General features: G+C 34.2%; 1 protein-coding gene across 2 annotated transcripts in view; it reads left to right on the forward strand.

Moving 5' to 3' along the window:
• Positions 1 to 24,793, forward strand: part of BCHE (butyrylcholinesterase) — a 58,313-nt gene that overhangs the window by 6,041 nt on the left and 27,479 nt on the right. The gene's annotated exons all lie outside the window — the stretch shown is intronic.

Raw genomic sequence — 24,793 nt, forward strand, 5'->3', positions numbered from 1 at the left:
GATAACATAAAGAAACTCACACCTGCTCAGGGAAACCAAAGGCAAAATGGTGATGGGGTTGACCTTAGAGTACAGTTTTCCATTTTATGGATTTTTTTCCCCTAATAGGTTTGCTCTGAAATTTTAGGTGACATGTGCTGGACAGAAGCTACAAAGCTCCTTATGTTTATCTAAGCCGGTTTCCACTAGAGTAGTCGTATGGCTGATTAAAATCATCAGAAAACTTACCAAATAACATATTTTCCCTCATACGTTACAAATAGTGTAATATGTCTGCAAGAGTCAGGAAAAAAATAATCGGTTTGAATATATATTCTAATATATTTTCTAAATAAAAAGTATGTGTACAGAAAATAGGCTTTTTTTCATAACTGCATTTGTAGGACAAAAATGAATTTTATACAATGGAATACCTTATGTGAATTAGAATGAGAAAAAGTAGAAATTTGGAAATCTATTTTAAAAGCAGTGCTTATAGAAATTCACCAATTAATGGATGCATTGAGTCAATCTGTGATACTGTCTCATATTAAAAGGAATGTTGATAAAAATATCATTCTGGTTTTCTTTTCCAATTCCCATTTGAAATTTATTTTACTCCATGTTGCAAAATACTTGTATGATGTAATTCTAAAAAAATGATACTCATCCACTGTGTATAAAGTTAAAAATTCTTCCATCTGGCATTAGAGGCCTCTCTAAGGTTGCTGCAAATCATTTTCCCCAACAACACCTGGCTGCTTGCGAGGACAGTTATCTCATGAATGCCAAAGATTTCAGGCTTAGCCTTGTTCTTGCCACGCTCCTTGTTTAGGACATTTATTCCTACCCTTTTAAATGATACAAGCCCTACTATATTTTTAAGGTCATCAGAAGCTACATGTTTCATTTAGCAGATCTTTAATTCCTAGAGTTGTAATTGCTTCAGACTACCTTTTCACTCTCATAGAAATTATTGACTGTGCCTTGTCCATTTACTATCTTTCATTGTATCCTGAGCCTCCTAAACTAGACTAAACTAGCTTCTTGGGAGAAAAAAAAAATTGTGGTTATATTGGATACTCATTAAAGTACTGACTTGGGTATACAGACTTAACTACTATGTAGTTAATGGTTGAATGAGACTCTCTAAAGGCTAGTATGAATAATAAATGTAAATTTTTATGAGGTACATGGACTATTATACTATTTAAAGTTGTGCAGTATCTGTTTTAAGTAAATTTTATTGATTTAAGAGAGAGTGTGAGAGATAGGAACATCAATGATGAGCGAGAATCATTGATGATTGAAAGAATCATTGATTGGCCATTTCCTGCACACCCCACACTGGGTATCAAGCCCCCAACCCTGGCATGGGCCTTGACTGGGAATCGAACCGTGACCTTCTGGTTCATAGGTCTACACTCAACCACTGAGCCACTTGGGCCGGGCAAGTTGTGCAATATCTTGATGTGCAATATCTTATGCCTTCTCAACATCAATTTAAATTTCTGCTTAAGAAGGATCATCTTATTTCTAGATCTGAATTAGAATTACTTAATATCTTATTCAGTTCTCTCCCTAAAGGCTATGTTCAATAAGAAATCATTAAATATGTTTTAAATTCTTTCTTATAATTTAGAGATTATAAATAATTTAAGGAGGATTTCTTAAAATTATTGATTATTATAATTTCTAAAGGGCTTCATATTTTGCATATTGAAGTCATTAAGGACTTTATATTTTCTCATGTCACAATGGAGAACTCTGCATATCAAATGTGGTAAATGTCTTGTTTATGGCACTGAGGTAGTGACAGATGAGAGAGTAGACTCTTTGACACAATAAAATAGAGTGCTTAATCCTCACCTCCTTCTATGATTAACATATGTTAATGGGAAATAAATGGAGGTTGACACATTTTAATTATTATGCTAAGTTCATATAAGCAAGATTATAAACCAGAAGATTAAAGTAAACTTTATAGGTAGTTTAGCCGTAACAAGATATCATGTTAGTTGATGAGTTTCTTTATAATCTATACACAGTTGACATCATGGCAAACACGTTGTTAATCTCCCGGTGTGCATTATCTTTTATCAAAGCATACTAGAATGGTTAAGTAAATTCCAATGGAAACAAAGTTAGTTAAGTGTTAGATTTAGAGCCCTAGCTGGTTTGGCTCAATGGATAGAGCGTCGGCCTGCAGACTGAAGGCTCCCAGGTTTGATTATGGTCAAAGGCACATGCCCAGGTTATGGGCTCCATCCCCATTACAGGGTGTATAGGAGGCAGCTGATCAATGGTTCTCTCCCATCACTGATGTTTCTATCTCTCTCTCTCCCTCTCCCTTCCTCTCTGAAATCAATAAAAATATATTCTTAAAAACGTTTTAGATTTAGAAATCTAACTCTGTGATTCTCAGTCCAGAGAATAATGTCTGCAATGGTTTTTGAGTGTCCTGACTGGGAGTATGGTTGCTACTAAGGCAAAGGCCAGGGAAGTTGCTGAACACCTTATAATGCATAGAACAGCTCCACAACAAAGATTTATTCATTCCAAATGGCAGTAAGAAGATTTCTACTTCAACATTAACCAAATATCATACATTAAGAGAGTAAAATAGTAGAACTAGGAGTTACAATTATCATTCAGAAAAAATTAGTTTTCAAGTTCATGATTTATAAAATGTGTTAATAAATTATTCTCCTTAAATCATGTCAAGTATATAACATGTTTCATATGATTAGGTTCAAAATAATTTTGAATTTTTCTATGTGATTTTTTATTTTGTCATTAAAATATTTAGTAGTTATTTGCTGGGATAATTTCTAGAAATTTTGCTGTGGATTTCTAATTTAATCTGGTTCTAGTAAGAGATTATACACTGCAAGATTTCCTCTGAAACATTCATACAAAAGTGAAAATAATAAAAGTTTTAGTTGATTTAAAAAAGGCTACAAAAGATTAATATGAAGGATATATTTTTTTTAAAAAAGCCAGAGCCACAAATGATTCTCTGTTTTAACCTTTCTAATATATAGCACATGTCTAAGCTCTATCATTGTTCTCTCAAATTTCCTTTTCACTTTGCTACTATCACTAACCTTCTTACTGTATGTATTTAATAATAATAAGCAACAAAAAAATAAAAAACACAAAAAATATTAACAGCACAATTTCCTGAGATGTTAACAATGTGAAAAAAGTAATACTTGCGTGTTCTCTCCTTTGTTTGCATCTGAGAGAGGCAGGACTGATCATACATGTCATTATGAAAAGGTTGCAGGGTCCAGAACTGATGTTTTGTTTGGCAAGCAAAACATCCCCACCCATCTCCATGAACATATTAGGCAAGAAAGAACCAAATTGTTCAATATGGGAGACATTCGAGAACTGAGGTTTGACTGTATTTAAAAACGCTTATAGTTTGACTTCTTGACAAAAATAAAGAAAACATTATTCTGTGGGGACATTAAATGGTGTTCAAATTTGGTATCTTTAGTTGCAATGTTGAAGATTACTTACAAAACAGAAGCTGTGGTATATGTTAGATCAGCAGTTCTCAACCTGTGGGTCGTGACCCCTTTGGCAGTCGAACGGCCCCCTTCACAGGGGTCGCCTAAGACCATCCTGCATATCAGATATTTACATTACGATTCATAACAGTAGCAACATTACAGCTATTAAGTAGCAAAGAAAATAATTTTATGGTTGGGTCACAACATGAGGAACTGTATTTAAAGGGCCAGAAGGTTGAGAACCACTGCATTAGATATTTGTTAATTAGAATTAGAACCTCCATGCATTTTGATTGTCCCTGCTTTAAGCTCAATTCCATCTCGGAAAGTGAACTTAAATCTTACCCAAATAACATACATGTCCATATGTGCATTCCTTCCGATATCCTATAGTAATACAGGTTAAAATATCAATATAACATATCCATCAGTTATTCATCCAAACAATAATTTGGTGAATGTCAAATTCAACTTAACAGTACTTAATTACATCCTTGCAGCACTATCTCAGTGATACAGAAACTGATGAAATCAAACTCGATTTATCAGTGAAACCAGAACAGCTAAAGCAGGAAAATAAGCCAAAATCCAATAAGAGCATCATGTGAGATAGAGGAAGATATTGTTCCAGGACCCCTCTGGATATCCCCTACTGTTGTAAAGCATCTTCTGGGTGCTATGCTCTCTGGTGACTATATTCAGAGCTCCTCTTGGACTACATCAAGGGTAGCCATTCACAGATACAGTCTTCCTCTCATATGTGATTACCATTTTATGTCCAATGTTAATCTTTCTATAGTTATAACCTTAGGAAAGTTATTAAAATTTCCTACATTTTTTTTCTTATCTGTAAAATGGGGATATAAGTATACCTCCCTCACTGACATATTGAAATATACCTTATCAATGACAGGAAATTGTATTCCTTTTTTCCATAAAAATATTCAATTTTTCCTCTGCTAAGTACAAACTACTTCAATCCATTTTTATCTAATGTTAAATTTTGTTTTTACCCATAATGTGCAATTGTTTAACTTTCAAGCTTAACAAATTAATCGATTACATTTTCAAAGAAATAAACTGCAAAATTGAGGCAATTAACATGCTTCTGTGTTTGTTCTTCTGGTGGTAATTTATTTCTTCAGAGCCCCTCTAAAAGGTTTAATATTTCCTAACATGCTTTGGTCAGAAATAAATGCTATGATGCAAGTCACTTTTATTTTATAGTACTTTGATATCATGAAAACAAAAAAATTAATGTACTTGTAAGTAACTTCACAGCATCATTCTTGCTACTATTTTCATGTAATTTATTCATTATTTATTCATTTACATTGTAATGCACTTTACCACAAAAGAAATGATTTATTAAAAGGAAACAAAAATATATTAAGATTTCAGTTCCAAAAAATAAAACAGTTCCTTATTTTTGTACTACTCAGCAGGTGTGCTTAAACTAAACGTAAAGCCATCATTTCTTAGTGCACAAAATTTTACTGAAATAATTGAGACCATTTAAAAATAAGCATTTTTCTGTATAGTGAATTATAATAATAATTACTAAAAATTACATATTTTTTCATATTTCTAGAGCAAATGAACTTTCTGATTTGAATTATTTGGGAGATATGTTTACATACACACACACTGAGGGATGGGTGTTTCATGTACATTACCATGACTTCATTATACCACTAGAAATGTACTCAATAATAACAAATTTTAATATGTATAATGTGAAGTTGCTTTAGTTATATTTAATCTTTAACAGGTACATTTCTATTTTGTTTAGTTATATATGACACAAATAATAAAGTAATCAATTAAATAATATTTTAACCCTACTTATTTTTAAAATGATATATTTGTATTTTTTGTGTATTCCTTGATTTTTCTTTTCTGGAATTATTTTATGTTTCCAAAAGGCAATAGGAAAACTGAGGAAATTCAAAAAGAAAGTGTAAGTGGAGACCTAGGGCTTCTTTTGAAAATCTCTGTATAGGAATTTAGCATGTGCCTGTATCGTTATATAGATTTTATGAAAATCCCTTCACCAAGAAATTAATTTTCAAGTTACACTTGAATCTATTTTTGTTATATATTTCAATGTAAAGAATAATATTCTAGGACTTCATGACAACACATTTCTTGATAAGAGATTTCTTAAATATACTCAAAGAATAGGAGCTAAAGGTATTTTTACCATTACACTTTTTTTTTTTTTTTTAGAGACGGAAAATGTGGGCTGTAGAAGAAAAGGGAATTGGAGCTAATAGGTGAAAGAACAAAGATTAACTATGACTCAAGATTATTAACTTTCATTTCCTTGTATTATCCACTCACCAGGCTGCTTTCACTATGAATTACTGAAAGCACTCATTAAATATACTTAGGAAATGCACTTGGTTGCAAACTTATAATTTTAACATGTTAGCACGCTGATACCTGCCTAGTTAATGTTATAGAGGTAAGGATAGAGAACAGACTAAAATTAGACATCATGACATGTAGACAGAAGTGTAAGTGTGTGAAAGTCTGTTATCTGGCCCATCTAGTCCAATTCTTATCAGGATTATAATTATATTTTCTGACAACTAATAGTTCATGTGGTTTCTAGAGTAAAGAAAAAATTCCTTACCCTCTGGTTCTATAATTATTGTGGTACATTATCATAATTAACCTAGCTGGGACATTTTGATGACTTTGCAAAAGGGCGAGGGTTCAAGTCCTTTTGGATTTATTTTATCGCTGTCATGATGACATTAATGTTCTATTACTTCAAGTCTTTTCATTTTCCCTTAGGAAATAGGTGAGGGATTGTTTTACAAGAAATGAAACAATAAATGTTAGCTTGAGTGTTTCTGTTATAGTACTTACAGTTTACCAGATAAAATATAAATGTAGGTGAAAAACCATATATGCATTAGTGTAATTTATTAGAAAAGGAAGAATTATATTATGGGACAATTTAAAGTGTACATAAGATCACTTGCAAAACCATTTCAGAGTACAGCAATATTTTACCATCAGTGACAGTGGAAGGAGAAGAAACCAGATCCCCAAAGGGCTACATCTATGAAATAGCTATAAAACTAAAATATGTTTGTCTAAGTGCTTCAAAATACTCTATCACAGTGAAGAGGGGAACAACTAATGTTTTCGTATAAGGGGGCTCTTTAAAAAAATGGAAAATCCTATTTATTGGATCCATATACTTGGAAATAATGTGATTTGTTTTCTATGTTTTTCCAAGTGCGTTCTGTATTTGGAAAAACTATAACATTTGTAAATCTTAACTTCAGTTGGACATTAGAATTAATTAATCAATTATTTTTTATTAAAAACATAGTAAAAATATAAGACTTTAAAAGACTTGTCAGATACAAAGTAATAACTTCAAATTTAACAAAGAACAAAATGCACTGACTAAATATTTTTACTGCATCAAATAACATGTTTTTTACTGTTCCAAACTAAAATGTGTTTGGTCAGATTGGGGAGTTCCAATAAATTATTTTTGTTTCAGTTTTTCTTCCTAGTCAATAACATTCAAGGTCAGAATCCTAAAAGGCATAACCACACTCTCTTTTTATTTTCTATATGTTAATATATTTCCTGGACTTCTTCCTATTATCATGATAAAATACTATTAACCTGTTGGTATGTTAATGTTAACTTGTCCACAGACTTCTGTTATGTAAAAGCAAGGGAGTATCTTATACAAATTTAATTAATTATTGTTGGTGTATCAGTCTGAAAAAATTATATCAAAATAATATTTATTTTATGAGTTAAAACATTAGTTAAAATATCTTTTATCTGATAATCCATTACAAACCAAAATAATAACCTAATGCTGTCACATGTGTTAGTTTTCACATTTTGCTTACATCTATAATATTGATGTTTCTGGATATATGAAAAATTACATATTTATCAAACTCCTTAAAATAAAATTATACATTTTTATAGAGCACTTGCTAATCACAAGTTATTTTTTTTAATGTAGGTGGGTCATGTATTATGGTGGTTTGATAATTCATCCTTCCATTTCAGTCATTCAAAAAATATATTGAAAGCCTATATGCACCAAGCATTACCAAGGCCAGTGGTCTGCCAACTGCGGCTCGCGAGCCACATGCAACTCTTTGGACCCTTGAGTATTGCTCTTCCACAAAATACCGACTCCCATCGCACTGTACATGCGCGCCCGCACGTGGTATTTTGTGGAAGAGCCACACTCAAGGGGCCAAAGAGCCGCATGTGGCTCGCGAGCCGCAGTTTGCCGACCACTGACCTAGGCGATAGGAATGCAGCAGTAATGAAAATATACACAGATGGGGAAAAGGAAAACATTGAGGAGGAAAACAGAGAAAATCTCTATCTTCCTGGGCTTTACAATCTAATAGCGGAAAAAGGCAATAAACATATAGATACACAATATATTTTATAATGATTAGAGCTCTAAAAGTAGTAAGCATAGTTAGGGGCATAGAGCATGATATGAGTGGAATATGGCATCATTTGTAGGGTGGTCATGAAAAGTCTCTGACAAACTTACATTAAAGCAGAGTGACCATTAAATCATTTGGATATCTGGGAGACAAACGTCATGTGGATATCTTGGGGACATTCTCAGAAGAGAAAGCATCAAGGACATGCATAAGACTTAAACACTTAAGGTGTTGAAGTGAGTGGTAGAAGATAAAGTTAGAGAAGTATAGAGGACCAAGATATATATAAATTGAAGCTTAATAAGTCCTTGGAATCTACTCTAAGTGAAACAGTGAGCCATGAAAGAGTTTGGGCAGTTGAGAGTCACAATTAGAGTAAATTTTTATAAGCATCTAGGTGAAAAAAATAATTGTGTCTTGCACTTTGTTTAAGTAGAAAAGAAATGGTCAGATTCAGGATATACTTTGAACCATCTAACAGTATTTGCTGATAGATTGGATGTGGGATATGAGAGAATAAGTAGAAACAAGGATGCTTGCTTCTAAGGGTTTTGACCTGAGCTACCAGAAGAACAGAGGTACCATTGCCTGAGATTAGAATGACTTTAGGAAGATATAGTTGGGATTGTGTAGTCAAAATTGCGTTTTAAGTTTAAGGTGCCTACTTTGCAGACACTTAGAGAAAGAAAATAGCTATTCCACACTGAAGTCTGGAATTCAAGAGAGAGATGGAGACTAGAGATAAATTTGATACCTAACAGCATGAAGATGGTATTAAGAGCCATGGGACAGGATTATATCATCTATGGAGGTTGTAGACAGAGCAGGTGTCTGAGTACTCTACTCCAAGGTTAGATGTCAGGAGGAAGAAGAGCAACCAACAGAGATAACAAGTAGCCAATGAATTAGAAGAACAACTAGTATATAATATCTACCCAAGACCAAATGAAGAAAACATTCAAGGAAGGAGCCAATAACTGTATCAATTATGGAATGAGTATAATGAAAACTATATGAAATTGTATATAAAGGTCTGTGGGTTTGGAAATATGAAGGTTACTGGTGTCTAAGATGTGATATTTTGAAGGAATGGTGGGAACAAAAACCTTAATGAATATTCCACACCAAAAAAAAGGGAGGCAAGGAATTAGAATTGCAGCTTGGATCAACTTTCTCAAAGAGCTTTACTCTGAAGTGAAATGATTGTTTTTGCTTTTATACGGGGAATATTGCAATATGTTTCTGGGCTGATGGGACTGGTACATTGATTAATGTGACTAATTTGGTTTTGTGTCAGCATTATAATTATCTATCTGTTTTCTTCCATCGCTTATTTCATTTTAAGAAAACAGTGCGCCTAAATACAATGCAAGCCACTTGGTTAGAAGTCAGGCTGTTAGTAACTTGGATTTTGTGGAGCACAAACGGAGGAAATCAAGAGATGGGAAACAAAGGAAAAATAAAAACACCACCCATATATTTTGAACACCAAAAAAGGCTTTCATGAAATATTTTTGATATAGGGGTGGGCAAAGGTATGTTAATAATAATAAATAAATAAATAATAATACAGGAATAAACCGTGTTTCCTATACTGACAACTATACTAGTAGACCTACTTTTGCTCACCATATATTTATTCCACATAAAGGGTTGTATTTTACCATTTGGAACCTATTGACTTGTCATGTGACCTAAATTCTAAAGAACTAACCTTTTATTTTTGAATGTGAGAGAAAAATTGGAAGCAGCAATATTCTGGGAACTAAGGCAGGAAGCAAGCAATTTTACAATAGTCCCAGAGGTCAGAGACTAACAGCAAGACAAGCAGCTTGGGGAAAAACCTTGGATATGGGAGCTAGTAAAAGTAGTAACAAAATGTTGATCCAGGTAACAAGTGGTATAGTGTCTTCTATGTGTCCTTTAGCATTCAGGGAAATATGCAATGTCAGAAAAATTAATTTGTTAAAATAAAGTGAATATATTATAATAAAAATTACTGCGCCCTTGAGTAATACTATTTGTACATAATAATAATATCATTATTAAATATATATTTAACTAACAAATACAATTATTCAATGTAATATTATTCTTACTATTTAGCATTGTTGTGTGGTCAGTATATGCCTCAGAAAGTACTGACCAGGGCTGGCCAATGTGGCTCAGTTGGTTGGAGTGTCATCCCATACACTAGAAGGTAGCTGGTTTCATTCTGGTCAGATCATATACACAGGTTGCAGGTTCAATCCCCCACTGGGACATGTACAGGAGGCAACTGATCAGGGTTTCTCTCTCACATAGATGTATGTCTCTCTCTCTCTCTCCCTTCCTCTTGCTCTCAAATCAATAAACGCATATCCATTAGTGAGGATTTAAAAAAAAAAGTACTGACCAAATAAATAGCCCTTGGATTAATCACTTTAAGCCCATTGTGCTGTTTGCGTGAATAATATTAATTAAAATTTATTAACCACTAAGGGACTGGCTCTGTGCTCAGCACTTCACTTTCATTATGATAGCTCTCCAGGGAAATATGATCATCATCAACAGGTGGTGACAAGGATACTGAGGCTTAAAGAGCTTAAGCTGCTCAAAATTCCACAAATATTTATTAGTAGAAGCCAGAGATACAATTTGAACCCTGTGGTTGGATGGAAACCAAGTACATCGTCCCTGTGCTTTGCTCCATTTCTATAAAATTTTTATGTACCCGGGGGAAAGAAAATAATAATTAAATTTCCTTTTTCTTTATCTTTAGTATAGGAGTGCTAAAGCCTATTTCCCGAATTGTCATGGAAATTTGAAAAAATATATGTAAAACACATCACATATTTCTAGACACATACCAAAGTAGGGTTACCAGATAAAGTACAGAATACCCAACTAAATTAGAAGATCAGTTCAAAATTTTATTATTATTATTATCATTATTATTATTAATTATTTTAGTGCATGTCCCATAAATCTGCATGGAGCATACTTACTAAAAAAAGTTACTTGTTCAGTTGAAATTCTCATTTGACTGGGTGTGTTTGGGTTTTTTTTTAATTTTTCTAAATCTGGTAATTCTAACTGCATGTCAGATGTACTACATAGAACTGAAAATAGTCCCTAGGAGTGGGGGTTAGTGAAACTGAGAAACATTCAGTGAAGGGCCCACAGTTGGTGGGATGAACAGTAAAACAAAGGACACTAACCTGAGTTATCTCTCACAACTGGATCAGGACAGCAGGGATTGGCAAGTGTGGGTTTTCAAGGGATACCCTGAATTTCTAATGTCCTGGCTATCATTCTCAAGATTGGTTCTGGGTTGGAGCTAGGAGAGCTCAGCTTGCATGTTAGGGTTTCCATAAAATGTTAAGTGAGCTGTGGAAAGTAAAGATTAATATCAGAAGGGCAAAAGCTCATCTAAATGTTAATATAGTAAAATGATCCATGCAAATATTTGATAATTTAATATCCAATAGAAGAATGTAATAAATTAGTTCAACAACAAAAAAGTTCTACTTATATATTAATACATTTTTAAAATTTCATTGGTATATAATCAAAGTGAATTTTGAAATAGCCAATGATTTCAGAGAGGAAGGGAGAAGGAGAGAGAGATAGAAACATCAATGATGAGAGAGAATCATTGATCAGCTGCCTCGTGTATGCCCCACACTGGGGATGGAGCCTATAACCCAGGCATGTGACCTTGATCGGGAATGAACCATGACCTCCTGGTTCATAGGTCTACGCTCAATCATTGAGCCATGACACCTGCGCAAATCTTCCACTTTTGAGCAAGATTGTTTATAGCTTGTGTTTTTATATTTCACAGATTAAAATTTAACATAGCTGCTGTTTCCATGGCTTATTGAAAAAAATAAAAGACTTATTGTATTTATTTTAGCTATTGATATTGTACTGCAGCAGCTTCACTTCATTATTCATAATTCATAATTGCTGTGAAATAAATTTCAGTCAATTTAACCTAAAACAAGTAAAATATAAACACAAGATAAAATCAGAGGAAACCATCACTACCGACATTAACTGCAGGCTTTCATGTGTTAACTTTGAGTCAGATGTTTCTGTTCTTCCAGAAATTCCATCTCAGTTTTATCCTCTGATCTTAGCGCAGTTTGTCTTATATAAAAGCACCGCACCAGTTATTTATGTAATGGTAAACTAAAGAATAAAAAACATTTTAAGAGATAAAAGGAATAGCAGCTAACAGCTTGCTTCAATACTGCTAAGGAAACCAACATCTAAAACTCCTACTAATTTTAAACAGAAGAACTTGATTTTCCAGATGGGCCACTGAAGCATAGCTGATGACGCAATGCATCCTTACTCCCAGGGGCACTTTGTCTAGTGGTGTTCGGTGTCCCAGTATTAAGCCTCAAAGTGGAAAGCTGACAACAAAACAACACGCCCGAGGACAAAATGGGCACAAACATTATAAAGTGACTAGAGGCCCAATGCATGAACTTCTTGCAAGGGTAGGCCTGCACAGCCCCGGCTGCCTCACAGCCCCATCCCCCTCCTGCACCCGCCTTGGCCTGGCTTCCTGTGCCTGCCACCACACCCCCCTTCCCAGTTCCCCAGTTCCATGGAGCCACCCCCAATGATCGCCCCACAGAGGGTGGCCTGAGCCATGGGGAGATTGCAGGGCCACCCAACCAATCGCATCGCACCAGCCTTGGCTGGCCTGGCACCAGTGTGTGCCATAGTGTGTCATCCGGAAGGTTGTCCAGATGGTCGTTCTGCTGTTGGGTCCTTTGGTTGATTTGCATATTACACTGTTATTATTATAGATAAAGCTATGCAAAGTCTGCAGTGAATCCCTTAAAATGCAATATTAGCACTCAAATAAAGGAAATATATATACTAGAAATAACTCTCCTGGACACTATATATAGTGCATATGAAAATACTTTGATGGGCATATTCTGCCTAGTAGAGACAATATGGAAAACTTTCATGAAACTTTCTCTGTGAATTTGTGTCTGCTGCTAGAAAACCACAACTCAGAAGAATATTATCTGTAGCTCATATTGAGTATAACTATAGATAATAAAACTAATTCTTACTGTCAGATGTCTATTTTCAAAAAAAATCAGTAAGCTAAATATAGTCTACATTAAACATACTATTTTTGTCCCCTGAATAAATCTCAACTTCTGTAATTGGAGTAAAAATAAAGAATGTATTTACTTATTTATTTACATTTAAATTGCATTTCATTTCTTTTTCCCATCACCGTTTATCCCCCTATACTCTTCCACTTCCACCCACTCGAAATTGTATTTAAAGCAGTTAATACAATTCTGTAGCATAGCAATAATAATTAAGAATGACAATTTTAATATTACTAGGAATCATAAACATAAAACACCATTCTAATAATGTGTAAAACTCTACTGACTCTTATGACAGACCAAAAAATAGTGGCATTTTCAATAAGTTATAATAACAAAATAATGCTTAGCTTGATAATACTATTTTTTAAATGTATTTAAAATGTATCTAAAATGTATTTGATGGTTAAGGAAATTTAAATAAGGGTTATGCTCTACTAGACATGCTTAGTCAACTTTTACTATTATAAAAATTTGATGCTCATAAAAACCATACCACCTCTCTTGGAGAACTGTGTATAGTTAGCTTGGAAGGTACTGTAATATGAAAGTATGCTACTCTTGGATTATAAAAAATACATTTTAATATGTGTGAGATAGTTGGGGGGGAATATACTTAAGACTCATTTGACTTATACCACTGATAAACATTCTAAATATGAGCAGTGGATCTAAATAGTTACATCAGATTATACAGGCACATACATAATGTGAGACAACATATTGTAAAGCATCTTGAATGTCAAAAAAATCTTTAACATCTACTTATTCATACTAAATTTTTATTATATAACAATGTAAAGAATAAAAACTGTTTTTTAAGTATTTAAGCTTTATTTAGTATGGCACATAAGAAACCCATGAACATTCAAATTTGGCAGTAGTGTGGTCTTGATGTAAAAATTTAATATTTCATAACTTTATGAAATATTATGTAAGGGTATGCTTTACATAATATTTAAACCATATGGAAATTAGATTTTGCTATTTTTATACCTGGAATTCAATATTTTCAATCATATTGCTTTTGTTAGCCATTCAAACCCCCAAATAGCCTACAGAAAACAAAGGTGAAACATTTTTACACCATAGAAAAAGTTTGTAGCAGGTTTGTCTTCCACAACCTAAATACCAAATAACACTCTTTTATCATAAAAGGGAATAATTTTATAATAACTTAAGAAATGTATATAGATTGCCCAGCCAGTGTGGTTCAGTGGTTAAGCATAAACCCATGAATCAGGAGGTCACCATTTGATTCCCTGTCAGGGCAATTGCCCTGGTTGCAGGCTCGGTCCCGGGTAGGGGGAGTGCAGAAGGGAGCCGATGGATGTTTCACTCTCATATAAATGTTTCTCTTTCTTTTGCCCTCCCCCTTCCTCTCTCTAAAAATCAATAATTTTTTAAAAATTCCCATCATTTTTATCTTAATCATTTTAAATAAATATCTCAGTGTACTGTGCAGTGACAACTTTTTTTTAAAAAACTATAAATATTTTTGTGTTAAATATGATTGTGTATCAGGAAGGGATAACTTCAATTACATTTCCTAGGAAACTTATTAGACAAACAAGTTTCTAGAAAATATTACTTTACTTTAAAATGGTCTTTATTATGGAGATTGCAGCCAAAAAAAAAGAAAAGAAAAAGAATGTTATATGATGTCAGAAAGATAAGCAAATAAATATTATAATTCAACTATAATTTACCTAAATCTAAAGAATTCTTCTAAATTTATAAAAATATGCCAGATGCTAGAAAATTGAATAAACTAAAGCGAGGAACCTAACAAAACTTTTTGTTGTTGTTATTCTGTAATATTTATCTCAAAAATAAGAAAGAAATGGAACTTACATACTACTTGAGTTTTTATCTCCATTTCATCAAACAAATGGGAAAAATATCATGGATTATTAAGGGAAATATGATGTATCATTGTTTGTTTTGTTTTTTTTTAATATATTTTATTGATTTTTTACAGAGAGGAAGGGAGAGGGATAGAGAGTTAGAAACATCGATCAGCTGCCTCCTGCACACCCCCTACTGGGGATGTGCCCGCAACCAAGGTACATGCCCTTGACCGGAATCGAACCTGGGACCCTTCAGTCCCCAGGCCGATGCTCTATCCAGTGAGCCAAACTGGCTAGGGCCATTGTTGTTTTAAGGTAAAGGTTTGATAGTATCTATTTAACCTATCCTGCCAAAGACATAGCACCATTATTAATAGTTGTTTCTAAGATTACAGTGTTCTTGTCAAGCTATTTTCTCTAATTTTACAACTGTGTTTTTCATAATCAACAGATGGAAAGAACCCAATTTGGTCATTAGAACAACCAGAACAATATTTCATCATTTTGACTATTATTCAGGCAGATTAAAATAAACTACATAATTACTATGATAAAGATGCTATTGCACCATTATTCAGGCATCTAGTTCTAGGCCTTTTTTGGTTTTCTGATATTATGAACATCAATAATGATTATAAAGACAATATTTTATATTAAATTTTACTCCACATCTCTATAATATTTTATAAATTTATTCATGAAATAAATATATTGAAAACCAATCATGTGTCAGGCACTATGCTAAATGTTATGGAAAACATAGTGCAGAATAAGACACAGATCTTCCATCAAGGTGATGACCACCTAATGCTGGAAGAGAGCAACAAATAAGCAATTTACCATACATAGTGGTAAGGAGTTTAATATGGCTAAGTTCTATGGAAATAAAATATAGAAGAGCTGAAATCCAGTCCTAGAGTCTTATGGAAGGATATCTTTCTCAATGAATCAGAGTCTTTTGGGAAGATAAAATATTGCTTGCAAAGACCCAAATGTGATAGAGAGAGCAAGAGAAAGTAAGAAGGCAGGTGTAGGGAGACATGAATATGGAGAGGTATGCAGAAACAGGTCATAAATTTTGTAAACTCAGCTACTTGGGGATTATATTTCCATGTGGAAACATTTTGTTCTGTTTGTTTTCTTGTTTAAATCAGCAGAGAATGCTATCAAATTTGAATTTTAGGAAGAGCATCCTGTCCGCAGGGGAGAGGATGGCTTAGAGGTGAGCAATAAAACTGACAGGAAGAATGATTTGGAGGTGTATTGCAATGGTCCAGGACAGCAATAACAATGACCTAGATTAGCAAGGTTATGCTGAGAATAAAAAGATCAAGCTGACAATGGATTTGAGAGATTCAATGGATATAAGTCATGGTGTTTGGTGATTCATTAGACATAGAAAGTGTGTGAGAAGAAAGGGAAAATCAATAAATGTTATCCAGTTTTCTGACTTGACTAGCCAGACCTTTTGCTGAGTTAGGTACTTGTGGAGGACAGGGTTAAATTTTTGAGTTCAGTCCTTCACACATGGAGTTAGTGTCTATGAGACATCTATGGTGATAGGTTGAGTAGGTACTTGTATATAAATGGTAATTTAATTAATTGGATTAGTTATGATCACTAAGTATCTTATGTAGAATGACAAGAGATACAGACCTAGAATAATTAACAATACACAATGTCAGGAAGGAAGAAAAGGTGCCTGAAATTCAGAGTAAGAAGAATTGCCTAGGAAATTAGAAGAGAAAAATAAAAGAAAACAAGAGAAGGTGGTGAAAGTAAGTTTGTCAAAAAGAAAGGTAAAATATTGACAAAGTAAACACTAAAAAAAGCACATGACTTTAACATTTAATGACTCAGGTCATTGTTTGTCATCCATCTGTGCTGTGTTTAGATCTCCAAAATTATACAAAGAGAGATCAACTTCTCTCCATCTGCCTATATACATATGAGTGTGCATGCATTAAGATAAATATTCAAAATATGCAGCAAAACCTCTTATGGCACTAATAAATATAACCTTGTGCTTAATTTTTTTGAAATAGATTTGTATTCCTTTAAAAACCTATCCTATCTAATAAACTGGGAAGATGCTAATTGACCCTCACACCATTGCAAAGATGGCAGCGCCCACAGCCAATAAGGAGGGAATATGCTAATTGACTGCCCCACTCTCAAAGATGGCAGCGCCCACAACCACAAGGTGGCTGGCAGGGGAGGGCGGTTGTGGGATATCAGGCCAGCAGGGGAGGGCAGTTAGGGACGACCAGACCTGCAGGAGAGGGCAGTTAGGGGCGATCGGGCTGGCAGGGGAATGGTTAGGCATTGATCAGGCTGGCAGGGGAGTGGTTAGGGGTGATCAGGCTGGTAGGGGAGTGGTTAGGCGTTGATCAGACTGGCAGGCAGAAGTGGTTAGGGGCAATCAGGCAGGCAGGCAGGTGAGCAGTTGAGAGCCAGCAGTCCTGGATTGTGAGAGGGTCCCAGCATGGAGAGGGTGTAGACTGGGCTGAGGGACAGCCTCCCACCAGTGCAAGAATTTCGTGCACCAGGTCTCTAGTGCTGAAATAAACACTAATCAACTTTCCACCTTTCCAAACTTCCATACCCTTCAACTGCTCCTTCTGGGATTCCCAGTCTGACGACAAGCTTCACTGCAGTTTCAACTTCTGAACATTTTCTTTGCACTTTGGCTTTAAGAGATGTCTGGCTAATCCTGGCAATTCTTTTTCCCCTTCAGCTAATTCAAATAATCCTGCTTTTATTTCACCATGCATGTACGACAGATTTGTATGTACACACATATCTTCCTGAATTCTCACTACTATTTTAGATATTATTTCTTCCTTCTCCCTCAGAATAATCCAATACACGGAAGCAGATTCTGTCAGGTGATACTATGCTATTCCACTTTCCTATATTTCTGTAGCCATCTGGTTAAATACAAGTAAATCCTACTCATTCACTGGAGATTTTTAGCATCTAGCTTACTTTCCTTCTCTCTATCATAAATCATGTAATCGTTTTAAATTATTTCAGTGTTCATACTAATAATCCACCCAATGATTTAACTCTTCTTTTAATCTTCCCTCCTGCAGGAATTACAGCCTTATTTATGTCTAAATATAAATTGCAATCAAATAGCTCAATGTGCCTGTAAACACACACACACACACACACACACACACACACACACACACACACACACACACACAAACACAGTGCTAATAAATTGAAGACCCTAAACTCAAGGTCTTTAATGTAGTATTAAATGTCCTTGCCTAATTAATTTTCCAAAATTGTCTACAGAATATTTATATTTTGTCTCTCCTCAAAGCTTAAAAATTCTTCCTCCAGTCCTATTTTCAGTTATATGCTTGCATTTACACTGAAAACAATACAAACACCCAGACTTAGTCAGCTCACCATATCCACCAACCTATCAAAATTACACCAAAGAACTCTACCTTCCTTCTGTGAAATGTATTCTGTCTCTCATCTCTATCTAGATTCTCCAGAGTCCATTCACTCATAACTATGCAAAAACTTGGCTTTTACAATTATTTTTTTTCTCTCCTCCATCATCATTTTTCTCTCTACTCTATCATTCCTATTATTTCACTAATATGCAATATTTCTAATCTTGAAAAAAGACCTCACAGTGTTCAATGGTTACTTCCTCACTTTCCTAGTCTTTTCAACAGCAAAACTCTCTAAATGAGCTATCGCTACCAAATGGTTACTTTTCTCATTTTACATTTAAATTATTCCACTATCCCATTCACCTCATGTTGACTGATCTCAAAATTGTCAACAGTAATTTCCACATTACCAAATCATGTGATCATTTCTCAATCATCTTACTTAACCTGTGTTTGAACTTTGCTCATTCTCTCCTCTTTGAAGCAGCTACTTTTGTTGGGTCCTGGGAACCCAGCAATCACCAGGTAGTGGTGAACCTCCTTTTTTAGTCTTTTGTTGGTATTTCTCCTCTTTTTCTCAGTTCTGAATGTTTTGGTGTTCCAAAATTCAGTGTTTGGATATGTTCTTTCTCTCTCTCTTTTTAATCCTCACCCGAAGATATTTTTCCATTGATTTTTAGAGAGAGTGGGAGAGAGAAGGATAGACAGAGAGAAATATCAATGTGAGAGAAACACATCGATTGGATGCCTCCTGCATGTGCCCTGACCAGGGCCTGGTCCTGGGAGGAGTCTGCAACTGAGGTATGTGCCTTTGACTGGAATCAAACCCATCTATAGGCTGACACTCTATCCACTGAGCCAAACCAGCTAGGGCATGTTCTCTTTTTTATACATATTCATTTCATAAGTTATTCCATCCAGTTGCATGCCTTTAACTACTATTTACATTCTGATGGCTTCCAAAGTTATATCTGTTGCTCACACCTCTCCCTGAACTCCTGGATTGTGTGTGCATATTCACTTAAATATGTAGTAACTATCACAAACTTAAAATATCCATAATTTTCTTTAATATTCTCCTCCCATGCTTCCCTATCTCAGTTAAAAATCACTCCCTTCTTCCACTTGCTTATGCCAAAATCCTCAAGGATCAACGCTGCCTCCCTTTTTAACATTCCTCACATCCAGTTTGTCAGTAAATAATGTTAACTTGACCTTTAAAAAAAATAACCAAGCCAGGACTCACTTCAAGAGTACACACTGATTATAATTATTAAAGTCCATTATAGATCTTATCATCTAAGATGTAAAGATATAAATATTGTAAATATTTTCTGGACATTAGATGATATTAAGAAATAATTGTTTAATTTATTAGGTACGACAGTGTTGTTTTGGCTAAGTAGGAATATGTCCTTTTAAGGTGGAGGGAGGTGCATACTGAATTGCTTAGGTGAAGAATGTGATGTCTGACCCGGCCAGTATAGCACAATGGTTGAGTGTTGACCTATGAACCAGGAGACCACAGTTCAATTCCTGGACAGGGTGCATGCTTTGGTTGTGGGTTTGATCCCCAGTGTGGGGTGTGCAGGAGGCAGCTGATCAATGATTCTCTCATTATTTATGTTTGTATCTCTCTCTCCTTCTCCCTTCCTCTCTGAAATCAATAAAAACAGATTTTTTAAAAAAAGAATGTGATGTCTGCTCAACAGCATAAGACAAATAAATAGAATGGATTAGAAAATATCCAGAATTTAACCCTCTTTACCACTTGCACTGTTACTATTTAAGTTCAAACCACCATCATCTCCCATCTGTATTTTTTCACTAGTCTTCATCTCAATTCCACACTAGTTACACTAGTTTCCTTCTTTGCTATTTATTGAACTTACCATAACACTCCCATGTTAAGTATAATTAGAACTTTTGCACTGGATCTCCCTCATTGGTCTCTTTGTTTCCTTCTCCAGATATTTGCTTGAATAGATCATTCATTTTCGTCAGGTCACTTGGAAGTCACCTTCTCATTGGTGCTACTCTGGGCTACCTTTTCAATACTCTATACACTTGACATTTTCTTTTTCTTCTTATTTTGGCCCTCTTTGCACATATTATTCAGCGGATTGATGTTAATCATCATTGCTCTCTTCCACCAAAAGAAGGAGTTTTTGTACATTTTATTTAGAACTGTATACCTGGCATATTTTTGGCCACAAAATAGTCAATGAGTGATTGTTCAGTAAGTGAATAAATGAATAATTGAATTATTCTTCTCATCTCACCTCTAGCTCTCCAAAGCTTAGCTCTTAGGTCTCTTCCCTATTGTCTTCCTATAATTTTCCCTAGGTAATCTCATCTATTTCTATGATATTCAACACCTTATATATAAACTCATGAATTCTGTTTATATTTCTGAATGTTTTCTACTTTTGCAAGTTACTCAAAGCCCAAACTTTTTTACATGTAAACCCTTACTTTCTTTATTCCGCATTAGCAATCTCTTTTAGCTCAATCCTCAAAATAGAGACAAAAAATAAGTTAGATCAGACGATTTTCAGATTCAACCCACCAATGTATCTTTTCTGATTTACTACAATAGCCAGTCAGTCTCCCTGATCCCACCGCAGTGAATCTAAAATGTATTCTCCTCACTGTGGTTGGAGTTAGCTTTTCAAAATGTAGGCTAGATCTTATCACTGTCTAGATAATAGCTCTCCAATGACTTATTTTTTCTAGGGTAAAATCCAGATTTCTTATCATTATCTATAAGGGCCTATATGACATGTTCTTTGGCTACTTCCTTTAAGATTCTCTCCCTTTTACTATACCCCAGCCAACCTGGTCTCCTTGAGACCGCTTATTAAAAATATATGGATAAATGGGCTCTGAGAAGTTGAATACCTTTGTTCAAGTTCAACCAGTTTTCAGTAGTTGAGTCTGGTAGCAAAGCCTATGATTCTGCAAACCATGTACTTTGCAGCCCCTCAGGATGTAATGTGATATTGGCAGCAGGTTGAGGACATTAACTGAATCACAGAACACAGAGAGGGTGCGCTTTGCGGAGGTTAAATATGATGTGGTCCAATAGAATTGAGGGAAAGCAGAATGATAAATAGAGGTGTGTACACAGTGGTTAGGTGTTCATAGCCGGAGCCCAGCAAGGTGTTATTGATGGAAGAAATGTGGAGACATATGAGTCCATCACATACAAGGATCATTAAAACTGAGAATGGATACATTTGTCAAGGGATAGGGTAGAGGCAGAAAGTTTGAGTTAAGGTGATGCCTTGGGAAACCAGAATCTAAATGACAGTTTGATTTTTTGCTTGTTTATTACAAATATATGAATAACAAGGACTTCTGGTCACAATGACAGGGATTTGAAAGATAGGACACAGGACAGGTATCCTTATCAAAATCTCTAGATAGGCACATGTAATTTTTTAAAGTTTTACAAATACATTTGATATGACCCTTAATTAGATGTGTCTCCTTATCACCACCGTTTGTTGTTCCTCTTTTTTTTCCCCCTCTTCCCATTGAGAATTATTGATTTGTAATATAGGAAGCAGAAATGCACCTAAAATATTTTTTTCAAACTACACAGACAAAAGAGTAGATTAATAATATAAGAGAAAATAATGCTAGTAGCAAAGAGATACAACATAAAAATAAATACATACTTAAAAGCCATGTCATGGAAAACATTTTCACCACTGTACAGATAATATAAGCTACTGGTAAATACACGTTGAATGGAATATGCTTTGAAGAAAGAGTTGGGATGAAGATTTTAAAATTACAAAGAGTTTTAAAACATGAAATAATATTTTATTTTAATCCTAAAAATACTGAAATAAATAACATTAAAAACTGAAAATCTAAGCACACACTTACATATGGGTCTCTAGATAGTTTTTTTTTTTTTTCACCTCCACAAAAAACCCTTTTGTTAAACTTCCAACAAACTATTAAGCATAACCAATGGACACAAGACACTGGAGGGTCGGGGAGGCCGGGGGAAGGTCAAGGGGGAAAAAAAGGAGACATATGTACTACATTTTGTAATATTTTAAGCAATAAAACAAAAATTAAAAAAAGCAAGAGCATGGCGGGTAGAGGAAGATGTACTTAATTTTGAAGCCCCTGTTTACACGTAGTTGCCAAAGTAATTAATTCATCTGTGTCTCTATTTCCCTAATAAAACCTACCTCACAGCTTTATTGGGAAAACATATCCAATGATATGTATCCTCCTGTGGAAAGCTTGAAAGCAACAGCCAGGATGGACTATTCCTTACAATCTTCATTATCGCTCTGTCATTCTCTTCATATTCATAGCTTCCATATATTAAATATTTCAGTGAGATCCATCATAGCTCTAAACATTCAGCAATATATATTGTATGTATACTTTATAATCACTCTATGTAAAATGCATTAATGTTTCTATTTTACAAATAAACTGGTGGTTGATGATTTTAGGCAAATTGCCCAAGGTCATACAACCAGTAATATTTTAATAAATACTTTTCCTACTTCATTTATTGACATTAAAATTGTTTTTAAAGTACAGTACCTTGAAGTAATGCTTTCAAGCTCCTAGTGTCAGAAAACACACACACTTTAAACATAAAATGACTATGTTGTAGGAATACTGCTTATCTTTATACAACTACTATTCTCTATATAGGAAATAAACTTTATTTTACTTATCAGATTGAGGACATTTTCAGATTTGTAATTTCAAAAAATATATTTATTAATTTTATATATTATATTCCAGAATTCTACTTTAAGTTTCATAGTTATATATTTATTTTAAATGGTGAAAATATATCTGATCATAACAAGATAAGTATTTATGTAGCTCTCACCATAAAACAGCATACAATTTAATGGAAACAATACTTTCAGTTCTTCAGCATCACCTTATATACTTTTGTCTAAAATCCATAAAATAGTTTCCCGGGAACACTGTCTTTAAATTAATAAGTTATTAAAACATACTTCCCAGTGGTGAATACTTATCTTTGTAGTTTTTATTATGGTGCATCTGCCCTGGACATAAGAAGTAAAATTTTGTGACTGACTTAGGTGCCATTAATAAGTCATTCGGAAGTCACAAGCATCACTTTCACAAGAGAAGAATCTGGAAGAAATGCCTGCCCTGTATTTAGAATCTATGAGAACTGCAAAGTGTGTTCCATTCCTCCTTCTCATATTTCTCTTTCTTGGTAAAAGCCAGAAAGCTGTAGCCAAGATGCAGGGCAGGAAGTCAGGCTTGCTTTCACCACCCTCTTCAGTTCCTCTCACAGCAATTTTTTATGACTCAACAGCCAGTTATGAATCATCCCGTGCTATTTACAGATATTTGGTTATACCTCTTGTCTTCCTTCCTAGACAATATTACCATCTGAATTTTTAACTATTTATTACACTGTTTATATGTTCTATCTCTACAGATTAAATGGACGGATCTCTGAGGTCAGGGACCTTATCAGTTCTCTTCATTGCCATATCCTTTGCACATAGATGAGTTCCTGGTACACACTAGGCAATACAATTCAATGACCGAATAACAAACAGCTTTCTGAAAAAAATACGTTCAACATTTTATTATGGATTCAAAACAATTCAGCAGAATACTAGCTAGGATGTGATACCTCTCCAGATAGAATAACCTCATTGTCTCACAAATGAAGGGGTTATCTTTAGTCTGTAGGACAAAAAAAAAAAGTGCTTGCGTGAGGGTGATAATGTATCTAGCTTTGTACCAGATTTCAAGTGAAACAAAAAGTGTGTCATAAAAGAGAGGTTAGATATATACTCTACATATCCTATGTGGGCATAAACCAGAGAACCTTTGGGTAACAGTTTTTAGCTTAATATAAAAAAGTTCCCTTTGAGAAAGAATAAGAAATACCCCCAGTGCCTAAAATCCTAGTAGGACCTGAATGTAGGTCTGTTCTATCAACTAGAGTTAGTAATGAATAAAGTTGCCTGAAATTAGAATGACCTTGTCCAGATGTAACACATTTTGCATTATTGAAAGTGAGCAATCAGAAGCTAGAATAGCTTTATGCAGATACCCTAGAGAGAATAAAGTACTGAATAGGAGATTAGACAATATTACATCAAGAAAACTTCAACTTTATTTGAAGGACATACTATTTATATTTGCACTAAAAATAAAAATTATATAACAGTAGGAAACCTAGGAAAATATCCAGAAAATAGTTAACTGAAACAATGTAAGAAATGGAAATCTTTGATTAGAAAATATTTTTAACTATATGCTAACAAAATATGATGCTTCAATAAGTAATAATTCAAGGCTTAAATGGAACATCAATATGAAAAATATAGGATAATTTTTAATTCAGTACCTATTGTTCAAGTAATATAATAGAACTATTGGAAAATAACATGGCATTTTATG

This window comes from Myotis myotis, unplaced genomic scaffold (genome assembly GCF_014108235.1).
Source record: "Myotis myotis isolate mMyoMyo1 unplaced genomic scaffold, mMyoMyo1.p scaffold_m19_p_2, whole genome shotgun sequence".
NCBI lineage: Eukaryota > Metazoa > Chordata > Mammalia > Chiroptera > Vespertilionidae > Myotis > Myotis myotis.